Source organism: Meles meles, chromosome X, assembly GCF_922984935.1.
Source record: "Meles meles chromosome X, mMelMel3.1 paternal haplotype, whole genome shotgun sequence".
Taxonomy (NCBI): Eukaryota; Metazoa; Chordata; class Mammalia; order Carnivora; family Mustelidae; genus Meles; species Meles meles.
The window spans coordinates 113,065,385-113,079,642 of NC_060087.1; the positions used below are offsets into that span (position 1 = coordinate 113,065,385).

Genomic DNA, 14,258 nt, shown 5'->3' on the forward strand with positions numbered 1-14,258 from the left:
ATATATACACACATATATGTATATATATACACACATATATGTATATATATGTGTGTGTATATGTGTGTGTGTGTGTGTGTGTGTGTATTCAGCCATAAAAAAGAATGAAATCTTGCTCTGTGAAACAATGTGGGTGGAGCAAGAGTGTGTATTATGCTAAGTGAAATAAGTCAGTCAGAGAAAGACAAATATAGGATTTCACTCATATGTGGAATTTAAGAAACCAAACAAACAAGCAAAGGGGAAATGAGAAAGAGAGAAACCAAGAAACAGACTTAGCTATAGAGAACAAACTGATGGTTACCAGAGGGGATGTGAGAGGGGATGGATGAAATAGGTAATGGGAATTAATGAGTGCACTTGTCCTAATGAGCACCAGGTTATTAAAATAAAAACTTTAAAAATACATATATCGTTGTTTTCCTGCTGGCCTTTCTTGCCTGGAGGAGGTCTGTAGGCAGCGGCCATGGCACCCAGCTCAAATGCCATGATGTTGAAGCCCCACTTCCATAAGGCCTGGCAGTGTCATGGCCACATGGTTCAACCAGCCAGCAGAGAAGATCCACAGGCTCAAGGCCTGCAAGCCAAGGCACACCACATGGCCTGGAGCGCTCACATCCAGTCCCATCCAGCCCATCCTGAAGTGCCCTATGGTGAGCTATCATACCAAACTGCAAGCTGTCAGGGCCTTCAGCATGGAAGTTATGGGTGGCTGGTCTCCACAAGAAGGTGGCATGGATCATTGGAATCTCAGTGAATCCAAGAAGGCAGAAAAACTCCACAGAATTGCCACAGACCAATGTGAAGTGGCTGAAGGAGAAAGGCTCCAAGCTCATTCTCTTCCCCAGGAAGCCCTAGACCCGAAGAAGGGAGACAGCTCTGCTGAAGAATTCAAAATGACTACCCAGTTGACAGGACCAGTCATGCACATATGGAATGTCTGTAAGGAGAAAGCCAGAGTCATTACAGAAGAGAAGAGGAACTTCAAGGCATTTGCCAGTCTTCGAATGGCATGTGCCAATGCCTGGCTCTTTGGCACCTGGGCAAAAAGGGCCAAGGAAGCTGTAGAACAGGGTGTTGAAAAGAAAAATAAAGTGCTATTGGCAACTTGTGACTATATATATATAATAAATATATAAAACTGCTTATATATAAATAACATATAAAACTGCTTATATATAATACATATATACATAATGTCAGTGACTTCCAGTTTCTAAGTTTTTCTTTGCTCATATATCATTCACTTTCCTATTTTTTTAAATCACACTGGTGATTTCCTTCATATTCTATCTACTATAGATAGAAACCCATAGATATAATCATTCTGTAATATATTGATACAAAAAAATCAGTATGTCATAAACCTTAAATGAACTCAAGGTTACATGTCCATTATATCTCAATAAAGCTGGAGCAGAAAAGAAACCCACAAATAAATGATTGCTCACCTCATGCAAAAAAAAAAGTCCTAGAATAATAATATCTAAATTTTGCTCAAGATATTTTCACAAATATTGTCTTATTTGAGCTTCACAACAACGTGAAATCACTTTACAGATGAGAAATTCAAAGATCTAGAAGCTGGGAGATTTTCCCAAGTTCACAAAGCTGGAAAGTGGTAGAAGTGGGACTAAAACCATCTCTGACCCAAGAGCATGTAAATTTTCCACTGTGCCACATCCATACCAGAAGCAGATTCAGATTTTCTCAACATCTTGTTCATGACAGTCACTCACTTTTGAGCTGTGAAGTCTGTTGCTGAGTCACTCTGCTTGCTTTTGTGTGCCCCTGTGTTAGCCTATATCCATTCCTGCATTACAGCTCCATAAAGGACTCTCATAATTGACCTCAAGCCACCTTAACTTATCTGTCTATAATTTCTCAAACACAAGACAACCGTCTTCCCTTCTTGCACATGAGAATATGTCAGTAGACTTGCTTGCTTTTGCTTCTTCCCGATATCACCCAGACTCTTCATCTATTGCAGCATTTGTCATCTTCTCTTTGATTTCCCTATTTCTGTTCTAATTTCTTTATTTCTTTTCTCTGCTCTCCATTAGTTTGTTCTAAAATTGAAAATATCTATTTTTCTCTTCAAAGCATTTGGCTTCATTTCTTTCCTTGAGAGCTTTCTACAAATTATTTTTTCATCTGTACCAATCCTCTCTGACAGCTTAAATTGAAAGCTGGGCTTCTCTCTCCTTGACCATTCCTCATCATTTTCAATGCTTTTTCTTACTTAGAGGAATTTGCTCATCTCCCATTTACCTCTGCCAAAATTCCAAGCTTTTAAGAAATTAATTTCAGCTATTACCATTGCATGATCAGAAAAAGCGCTATCTTTCATTTTATACATCAGACCTCTACTCTCTCTTGCATATAAATCCTGTCAACCCTACTGGATGACTTCCCTTTTATGTAAGCATAATGCCAAGTACTAGCATACGCTTCCAAATAATCTTTCAAGTCTACACTTTTGCACACAATTTTCTAAGTATTCAGCTTCACTGGTCAATTTCCAATTATCTCTGGCCTTATTCCCTTTTCTGAGATGAAACTGAAATGTCCCTCTACTCCAAAACCACTTTACTTTATGAAGAATGAAGAAAGGACACTGCATCCTTAATTCACAAATCCAAACTGTTCTTCTCCCTAATTGATATCCTCCATCATGTCTTCCAATTCAGATCTCCTATCTTTCAAACATTTACATGATGATATTTTACCAAAAATCCTCTGTTGTGGTCTCTCCTTTTCAATAACAGGAAAACCCAAAGCCATGTCATATGAATAATGGACAAGTACTATAAGCAAGCAACAGTATGTTGTGGAAATAGAGAAATCAATTAAATTATTTGTAGGTAAGGAAAACATGGATTACTTATATGATAGATGAATTTGAGGTAGTTTTGAAATAAATAAATAAATAAGATTTTATAAGTAGATATAAGATTTTAGTAAGATTTTAAAGGCTAACACAGGGGTACACAAAAGCATAAATAAGATGTTAATAAGCAAAATGTGGAATGGGAAATGATCATATTCCAAATGGCAAGAAAAAAAAATGCACCAAAGTGTAAATGCTCATCATAGGGTGCATTTTCAGAATGGCTAGTTCCCATTGGCTGAAAGCAAGTGTTGTAAATTAAGAAATATAAGGTGAGGGCATATTTTAGAGCATATTGTTAACCCAAGAATTTCAGTTCTATTGTATAGTAAAGAATAAACCACTGGAAGTTTTTTAACTGGTGGTGGTAACATAAGTGATTCTCAAATACTTACTGAAAGAATGAATGAAAGAATCAAAGATATATCCAAATGTTTTATTTGGGTGACTAGGAAGAGAGCAAAACTTAACAAAGGAAAGACAGAAGGGGACATGCTGGCTTTGGTCAAAGGGCTCAGCTTTGGATAATATTGAATGTAACATGCTTGAAAGTCATCTGAATCTAGCTGTTCATCAAATACACAGAGATGCAGGGCTGAGAGGTTGGACATACAGATAAAAACTGGAAGTCCACTACATAGAAAGGATAGTTAAAATTGTAGAGGTGAGTGAAATCACCAAGCCCAAAGTCAGAGAAAAAATGAGAAGGAGTATCCAAGAGGAATACCCACCCTTATGGGGTAGGGAGAGAAAGAAGCAAGTTAAGGAGAAAAGGTGTCCTGAGTTAGAAGAAGAATTCAGAGACTGAAATATTACTGAAGCCAAAGAAATAAAGAATTTAAAGGAATGGGGTATTTAACAATGCTGAATGTTTCCAAGATACAGAGGAGGATGAGTTCTAAGAAGCATTAAGTTTGACAATTAGGAAGTCATCAGTAATCTTCAAATAAGATGTTTCAGTAGACTGGAAGGTACAGAAGCTATACAGCAGGTGTGAGAAAGTAGAGGCAGCAATTGTAGACTACTCTTCAGTGAAGTTTGGTGATAAAGGGAAGGTAAGAAATGAGACAACTCACGAATTTATCAGGATTAAGGGATGAATGCTCTTAGAGCTGGAGAATCCTTTGTGTGATTGTAGGCAAAAGGGAAGGAATTTGGTATAAAGTAGGATACACACACACACACACGTACATATATAGATATATACACATATGTGTGTATACATGTGTATGTGTGTATTTAGAGAGAGAGAAATAAAGGCAAGAAGAATGAGAGGCAAAGAGGGAAGGGAAAGAAATTGAAGGGAAGGGAAAGAGGGAGGGAGTAAAAATATAGGGTAAAAATTGTAGCATGTGAAGTGAGGATAATTACTGAAGCAAGATCCTGAAAAATCAAGATGTGGAATCAGCTAACCATGTACATGCAGTAATTAGCTCTGACAGGAAGGCATGTAGGAACTTTTTTCTCAGAGGCAGAAAAAAAGGATAGGTTCAGATACAGGAAAAAGTTAAAGTTAAGGGAGAAAAATAAACAAATAGACATTCCTCTCTAATCAATCTGAATTTCTTTTTTTTATTAACATATAATGTATTATTCGCCCCAGGGGTACAGGTCTGTGAATTGCCAGGTTTACACACTTCACAGCACTCACCATAGCACATACCCTCCCCAATGCCCATAACCCCACCACCCTCTCTCTACCCCCCTATCCCTGTCAACCCTCAGTTTGTTTTGTGAGATTAAGAGTGTCATGGTTTGTCTCCCTCCTGATCCCATCTTGTCTCATTTATTCTTTTCCTACCCTCCAAACCCCCCACATTGCCTCTCAACTTCCTCATATCAGGGAGATCATATGATAAGTGTCTTTCTCTGATTGACTTATTTCGCTGAGCATAATACCCTCTAGTTCCATCCACTTTGTCTCAAATGGCAAGATTTCATTTCTTTTGATGGCTGCATAGTATTCTATTGTGTGTGTGTGTGTGTGTGTGTGTGTGTGTGTGTATAAAACACATTTTCTTTATCCATTCATCTGTTGATGGACATCTAGGTTCTTTCCATAGTTTGGCTATTGTGGACATTGCTGCTATAAACATTCGGGTGCATGTGCCCCTTTGGATCACTACATTTGTATCTTTAGGGTAAATACCCAGTAGTGCAATTGCTGGGTCATAGGGTAGCTCTATTTTCAACTTTTTGAGGAACCTCCATGCTGTTTTCCAGAGTGGTTGCACCAGCTTGCATTCCCACCAACAGTGTAGGAGGGTTCCCCTTTCTCTGCATCCTCGCCAGCATCTGTCATTTCCTGACTTGTAAATTTTAGCCATTCTGACTAGTGTGAGGTAGTATCTCATTGTGGTTTTGTCAATATGAATTTCTATTACCCATATCTCTGTTACTCCTACTTCTGCGTCTAGGACTCTGTCTTCAGGGAACCTGTAGTACTTATTTTCTTAAGCCTGTGTCTCTCATTTTCTGCTCTGAAGATGTTTTATGTAGCAAACCCATGTTGTCTTTTTCTTTCAGTAACTACTAGTTTACTCCAGCTGTTTTTTGCTGCCCTTCCACTTTTACTATTTTCCTTTACTTCTTTCTCTCTCCTTACATAACATCCATTTTTATTCTGTCCTTCAATAAACACGTGATTTAAACAAATTAGTTCCTGTTTTTCTAACTTCTTTTCATAGACCTTTCCTGATTAGTGAAGATTATAGCTAGTGACTGCTACATTTTTCAAAAGGTTGAACTGTTATAGAAAGTGAATTCCAGTGAAGGGATAGCATAGCAGGAAAAAGCTTGAATGTATTTATAGGATAAGAGTCAGTAGAAAAGAAAGTCAAGGAATTAAAAACAAAACAAGACAAAGCAAATGGTTTGAGTCTAGAGCAAATGGAAGGAAATGAAACCCAGAGCACAGGTAGAAGGATTTTTCTAAGGCATAATGAGGATATTTTTCCACTGAGGCAGGAGGGAAAATAGTTAGTGATGGGTCAAATGTGTACATGTTTGTAGGAAGAAGGGAAAGACTTCTATTCTCTGGAATAGTAGGGAGGTCAGTTACTGAAAGTAAAGGTGGAAGTGATGAAGTAGAAGATGGAAGGAGGCTCATGGAGGTTCCAGCAAGGTATTGTGGGAAATGGAGAAGAGAGTACTCCAGAAAAACATCAGATTATCACAGAGCATGGAGGGTCAAAGGCAGCCTAAAATCCATAAGTATTTAGAAGCACAAATCCATATAGTTGTGATATCTCATCTTAGCAATACTTAGAAGCCTTCATGTAGGAAACAATGGCCTGAATAAAGTCTAAGTATAGAAAAAGAGATGAACTAATTCAGGTGAAATTAAGATAGAGATAGATTCCAATGTCTCAATAGAGTACATTGTGCTTGAAAAACTATAGGAGTTTGTTATGGCTGAAAGTATGGCATATGAGGCTGGAAAAGTTTATGAGGAACCCAACGATTTATGTCCTCAATTCCTTTGGCAATGCATATTCAATGAATTGTTTTGAGGATGAGAATGACTTGATTTGAAAATACCACTAAAGGATATCTGTGGAGGGTAGATAGGGGGAGACATTGGAGGCAGAGGCTACTTATACAGTTATTTCAATAGTACAGATAAGAGGACCTACACAGAGGTGGGCATAGAGAAGAGGAAATGGATTGGAGAAACCTACAGAGCTGTTTGGTTGAGGATAATTGAGAAACTTTGGTGACTAAATGGGATTTTAGTTCATTTAATTGTTGTACTTCTTCCTACAGATCCTTATTACTCTCTTCTGCAGCTGATAAGTGATCCCTCCTCTGGTAAAAGCCAAGAGGAAAAATACTAGAACTAAATGCATGTAAAACTCATACAGTATTCTTGAAACTTGTACAGTCTAACAGAAAGAGCATGGGCTTTGGAGTAAAAGAGTCCTGGGTTCTAAACCCATGTCCACCTCTTACTATCTGCATGGTTTGGCATAGTTAACTTCACTGAGCTTTAATCTTTCCTGCATAAAAAGAGGATCATATCTATTTTCCAGAGGCATTGGGTTTAAGTGAAATACTAAAAACATGTCTAGGTGGTAGGTGGTTTGAACAACTCCTAGTATATAGTAAATGCTCAAAAAGTGGTAGTTAGTTCTGTTTCCATTGTTTTGTTGCTAATAGTATCTTTGCTATTATCTCGGTAATGTAGTGCTTTTCCCAGGTTTGGCTGCATCCCCCAGGGCTAGTTTTATAGTGTCACAGCCTGCTCCTGCCTTTGCACTGAAGTCATAACAACCCATATTGCAGAGAGGTGACCCCCCAAATATCGCTAAATAAGCCACTGTGCTTTAAGTACCCTATGTGCTTCAGATCACATTGTGTGGAGGACCTTCCCTGCCTCTTGTCCCACCACTGAGCTGACTGGCACTAGATTTACACCAATGGCAGAGGCTATCCCTCAAATAAGATTGCATTTTCCTGACAAATAAAACCACACCACACACAAATTGCTTCTCGAATCATGTGTTTTATGGTTGCCATACTGTATGTACAAATAAACCTCATATCATCCTATATGTCATATATTAATATGCTACATCCATATTTTCCCTCACGCCTCACATACAACTACCTGAAAAAGTTACCAAGTGGAAGAAGCCTCTCCAATCCCATCACATAAGGAGCTCTTCCACAAGTAAAATCTTCAGTAGCTAGACCCCAGAAATTCAACTATTGGGACACTGAAAGGTTTACTTCTGGTGGTAGACATAAATTTAGTTGTTCCAATGGTGAACTAGATGTAACCAACTAGAGTAAAAGGTGGTGTGAGGCTATACATGGAAGTTTGATGGGCAGGTCAGTCAAACATAACTTTTGTCCCAATTCTAGGAGGTCATACAGAATATCATTCAAGAAATACTAAAATATGACTAGAACCCTGCATAAACCAAAGGTTTATCACACTGTAATTGAAATGGGAAAGTCTGCTTTCATCTTTAGTCTTTTGAGTATAGGAAGTCATTGTATGTCTACTCAAATTCCAAACTGAAGGATAACTGGGTCTCCCAGAACTTGTTTAGATAGTCAGAGATGAAGGAGAACCATTTTCAGTCCTACATCACCATTGTTCAATTGCTAGTTGTTGAGAAAATTGTCCCCAGCCTGGAATGTTGAAAAGCACGGAGATGAATCTTCTCCATAGCCTGTTATTGGTCTATCCCTTGCACTTCTGAAAAGCAGTGCTGGGGGAAGTAACTTAAAATAAAAGACACTGAACAAAGGGCCACAAGTTGCAACTGGGTTAAAGACCTCAAGTTTGATAAGGCCAAGCACTAGCTGCCAACAAAGAACGTGAGAAACACCAAACATGAGAAACTTTAAGTAGCTCTCTACTTATACTCTTAGGTAAAGTCTGTGTGAAATAGGTTCTCACAAAAAGGGGAATGAAAAAGAACTAAACAATTACAACGCAGTATGGAAAGTGCTACAACAGAGGTAAACACAAGATTCCATAGGATTATGGTGACATCTAACAGGGACATAGAGGATAGGGGTAACCAAGGAGGGCTTCCTGTAAGATATGACATCTGAAATGAGATTTGAGGGATGAATAAGATTTTATCTGATGGAGAAGTTGTGGCAGGTGTTCCACAAAGGAATAAAATAGCCTATCCAAAGGAGTGAAGGCATGAAAAATGAAAATCATGTACAAACTGCAAGTAGCTCTGCTTGGCTGGACTACAGAGTTTGAAGGAGTAACGAAGAGATGGCAAGATAGGACAGAAGAGAGAATGGCAAGAGGCTAGAGCAAGGAACAGGAACCAGATCACATGCGGCCTTCAGTGGCACTATACTGTAAACTCCACACATGTTATGAGCATAATAATCAAGCCTGTGAAAGCAGAGATTGTATGTTTTGTTCATGAATTCCTCCTCAATGTCTCTAATACAGTACACAGCACAGAACAGATGCTCTCAAAGAAATATGAGTGAATTTTAAGCTAAAGCAATAATTAAACATTATCCTGAAGGCTAAGAATGTCCATTAAATGATTTCAAGCAGAGAAGAAACATGGTTAGATTTACATTTGAGATAAACTCTGGTTGCTGGATGGCGAATAAATGGAAGAAGTCAACATTGCATATGAGGAGAATGTCTTTAAGACCATTGCAGTAATCCAGATAAGAGAAGATGGTAGCCAGTGATGAGGAATTTGGAAAACTGTGTGAATTCAAGAGATACTTAGGAAATAGAATGAAATGAATGCAGTAACTGGATGAGAAAGAAGATGGAAAGAAGACTCTGTCAAAGATGATACCACCAGTTTGATGACTTGAAGATGGTACTATTTATTAAGATGGGGAATACTGGGAAATGAACAAATCTGTGAGGCAAAGAAGGAATATGGTTTGGTTTTGGCATAGGGTATAAGTGTGAGGAGAGTGGGTGGTGAGGAGAGTAAGGAAAACACTAATCTCATTTTGGAAATTTTGAGTTGAAGATGTGTGATGGACATGCAGGTGACTATATAGCTGGGAGCTGGTTGCATATATACCTGAAGCTCAGAAGAAAAATCTGGAAATACATATTTTGAAATCTGTATTCAGATGGTAGCTGAAAGTATATATGTCCCTGTCAGTTGGCTCTTTTAATGTCTCCTCTCATGTCTGTGGCCCAAGGAGCTCTGCCTAAAAAGTTAGGCCACCATTACCTGAATTCCTAAGCAGTAATCTTCCTCATGTCACCAAACCCAGCCTAGGTTTCAATGGCACCATCTGATAAATCCTTCAGGAAACCAGGGAAAATTCTCTTCATTCCACAGAGTTATTGCAGGTTGACTGATACCTGGAACTATGAACTTCTAATGGCACAAAGGTGCCCTCCAGTGTTCAGTGTGATGCATTCAGGGGCAAAGAGAAAACAGAATTAGGGACCTTTGCTCTTAAACAGCACCATTGCCCTGTCATTCTCACCTTTGGGGAAATTCACAAACCACATGGAACACCAGATTAGAAGAGACCGTAGGTACTTCAGATTCTGGCAAGGAATGAGGAGAGTTGAGCTTGTAATATTTTTTTTCAGTAGCCCCACCAGGTAGAAGATAACCTATAATTCCATTTAAGTGGAAAGAATAAGCCCTGCAGGTCTGGGTCCTCAGAAAGTCTTAGGGGAAACTACAAGATGGATTGGTCAGAATCCTATTATTTTTTCAGAAATAACAAGTCTCAGGGCATGAACACAGATGTGTCTGAAAACTGGAGAAACAAAGGAACCCATGCCAGAGTCCTCCTGGACACACTAGACTCTGAATGCATACTAAAGCAAAGCTATTCACTTTGTTCACAAGTAACCACCCCTACTACTGGAAAATTGTTGGTATACTAACTAGGGTCTCGGATGAGAGTGGGAGATTCATTTTTTACCCTTACCTGTGAAAGGCAGTGAGGAGAGCATTTTATGACAGAATTCTGGGTGGTATGCTCTGGCCTTTATTCTGGCAACCAGATACCAAGGTCATCCTAGTTTAAATGGACACTGTCTTAGATGTCCCATGTTGGGAGGGGCAGAGATAATTGAATTGACATGCTCATGAGATAACATGAAAAAAAAAAACAGTATTATCAGTGTGTTACTGCTCATATCCACCTCCTGGTCTATTGCCTTTTCAGAGTAAGATCAAAGTACCTAACTATATCTTTAAAAAAATCTATTTTCTTCATCTTATACTGGACTTCCATCTTAAGTTCTAGCTATGCTCACTATGGCCCTACACCAACTGTTACTTCCTTACCTGGGATTCTAGACAAATATGCCACTTACCAGAAGGCATTTTCAGAATTTAAGCAAAACTATATGGGATTATGAGTTATCTGGGATCTAGGGCTCATGGTTACATCAAGCACTTGAATTTGTTTCCTGAGACCAAGTCCTTCCAATTATATATAGATAACAACTTGTGGCAGAAGCACATCATGCCCCTGTAATAGGCAGACCCAGAAGCTCAGCTTGTGCCAGCTGTACAATTATTAGAGTGCTTACTAAGTATCAGGCACCAGTACAATGCTAGGAAGGTCATATTCCTGGAATCCTTTGATTTTTAGCAGACAGCCCAGATCGTCGGGTTTTGAGGCCAGATCATCTACCCTAACAAGCGTGTCCTGGTAAATTATCTGAACTGATAACTTTAGGGGGCATCTATCTCCAGCTATAATTGAACAAAATGATCTGGCAGAGGAAATCCATGCTGGTGCTGGACTAAAAGTCAGGTATACCCAAACACAAAAATGGAAAGAATAGACTAATAGGCTTCCCTCTATTTAGAAAACCTGTCCTCTATAGTTAAGAGTCTCTTATGGCTTGCCTCTTAATGATAGAGAACAAACTGAGGGTTGATGGAGGGAGGTAGGTGAGTGACAGGCTAATTGGGTGATAGGGATTAAGGAGGGCACTTGTGATGAGCGTTGGGTTTTATATGTAAGTGATGAATCACTAAATTCTACTCCTGAAACCAATACTACACTATATGTTAACTAACTTGAATTTAAGTAAAATCTTGGAAGAAAAGAATAAAGAACCTTTTATGAGTGGTACCAAAAAAATTTAAAGTAAAGTATATCACCTGTAAAAAACAGGGTTTTACAGCCCAGGCACTAGTGACGTTCAAGCTGGGTAATTCTTTGTCAGGGGAAGGTCTGAGGGTGCTATCCTGTACATTATAGGATATTTAGCTGCATCCCTGGTCTCTACCCATTATATGCCAGAATCAGCACTCTCAAAATTATGTGACAACCAAAAAATGACTCCAGACATTGTCACATGTTCGCTAGGGGAAACAGGTACACAAAATCACTGATAGTTGATAGCCACTGGTATAGAGTCTTCAACACAGTACCTGGCAATTTTATTGCACTCTGTACCTCAGTTTCCCTACCTGCAAAATCAGCGTTAAGAATAGTGCCTAATTCACAGCAAAGGAAACAGTCAACAAAACAAAGAGGCAACCCACAGAATAGAAGTTATTTGCAAATGACACTACAGAAAAAGGGCTGATATCCAATATCTATAAAGAACTCCTCAAACTCAACATACACAAAACAGATAATCACGTCAAAAAATGGGCAGAAGACATACAAATGGCTAACAGACACATGAAAAAATGTTCATCGTCATTAGCCATCAGGGAGATTCAAATCAAAACCACATTGAGATACCAACTTGTATGAGTCAGAATGGCCAAAGTCAACAAGACAGTAAACAAAAAGTGTTGGAGAGGATGTGGATAAAGGGGAACCCTCTTACACTGTTGGAGGGAATGCAAGTTGGTGCAGCCACTTCAGAAAACAGTGTGGAAATTCCTTAAGAAACTAAAAACAGAGCTACCCTATGACCCTGCAATTGCACTACTGGGTATTTACCCCAAAGATACAGATGTAGTGGAAAGAAAGGCCATGTATACTCCAATGTTCATTGCAGCAATGGCCGCAGCCACCAAACTATGGAAAGAGCCAAGATGCCCTTCAATAGATGAATGGATAAAGAGGCTATGGTCCATATATACAGTGGAGTATTATGCCTCCATCAGAAAGGATGAATACCCAAGTTTTGTATGAACACGGACAGGACTGGAGGAGATTATGCTGAGTGAAATAAGTCAAGCAGAGAGTCAGTTATCGTATGGTTTCATTTACTTGTGGAGCATAAGGAATAACATGGAGGACATGGGGAGATGGAAAGAAGTGAGTTGGGGGAAATCAGAGGAGAAGACAAACCATTAGAGACTGTGGACTCTGAGAAACAAACTGAGGGTTTTGGAGGGGAAGAGGGTGGGGGTTGGGTGAGCCTGGTGGTGGGTATTAAGGACGGCATGTATTGCATGGAGCACTGGGTGTGGTGCATAAACAATGAATCTTGGAACACTGAAAAAAATAAAATAAAATAAATTACCAAAAAAAGGACTGGTGCCTAATTCATAGATTAGTGTGAAGAGTAAATGAGACACATAAAGGATGTAGATGGGTAGTGTAATATGAAGAAGTAAGTAACATCATACAATACTGATGGCTTAGTAGAATACTTTGCACATGTTAGAGCCTTTAAAACAAAAAGCTACAATATGAGGCAACGATGTGTAAATGAACTTGATTGTGGTGATTATTTCACAATGTATATGTATATTAAATCATGTTGTATACCTTTAAAATAAATCTCTTTGTACAACCTAAATATATATAATTTTTATTTGTCCATCATACCTCAATAAAGCTGGGGGGGGAGACACACACACACAGAAAGAAGAAGAAGGAGGAGGAAGAGGACGAGGAGAAGGAGAGGAAGGAGAAGAGAAGGAGAAGGACAAGAAAAGAAGAAGAAGAAGAGGAGGAGGAGGAGGAGGAGGAGAAGGAAAGGAAGGAGAAGGAGGAGAAGGAGAAGGAGGAGAAGGAGAAGGACAGGAAAAGAAGAAGAGAAGGAGGAGGAGGAGAAAGAAGGAGAAGGAGAAAAAGAGAAAGAAAGAAAGAAAGAAAGAAAGAAAGAAAGAAAGAAAGAAAGAAAGAAAGAAAGGCTGTCCTCAAAGACCATGACTATGCAAAGACATTTATGCACAATAATTGCTCAAGATATTGATTAAAGTTTACATAGACTCCTGGGGGGATTTATATCTACTATAACATTCTCCAATATAATAGCATCAGGGAGACCTGTGGCTAAAACAAGAATTACCTTTGGTAATCAAGGTTAAAATATACCATCCACAGCCTCTATATGTGTCTCTAAGAATCCACAACATTAGACTTTAACTTGCTCCATTTCCACTGCCATAACTTCAATCTGATGATTATGGAATTTCCTCACTAAAGATGGCACACTTTATCCCTATTCTGGTTCTCAATCCTTTTGCATCTATAGTAATTCAAACTATTGATCTACTTAGCTTCCAGGATCTTTGAAGTTTCCAAATATAAGATCAAGTTTGAAGAGTACTATTGAAAGCCCTTCATAATGGTATCCACTATTAATGACTAAATGGCCACAACAAATTTTTGAGGAATAACTTCTGATGTCCTATCTACTGACAACTCAGAAGAGTTAGGCTGCAACATAACACATTCTTTTACACGAGACATATCCTACAAAGCAACCGTGTTTTCTACCCCCAGAACAATATCCACTAACTGATCAGTACTATGAGAACTGCAAGATCTTCACAAGGGCTTGAAGCCAAGGACTGATACATATTGGGGGAGGATATTCATATGAGAAATTCTATATAACTGCATATAGGCAAGCACCTATCATCCATGCTGAAGGATGGTTACTTGAGACTTTTTGAGGTAATAGCCAACTGCTGTGCTCTTTGGATGCCAACTGCCCTCTTCAGTTGCATACATTTTA

General features: G+C 38.8%; 1 pseudogene; it reads left to right on the top strand.

Annotated features, from left to right (window-relative positions):
* Window positions 1-466: 466 nt before the first annotated feature.
* Window positions 467-1,128, top strand: LOC123934755 (annotated as a pseudogene).
* The last annotated feature ends 13,130 nt before the right edge of the window (window positions 1,129-14,258 follow it).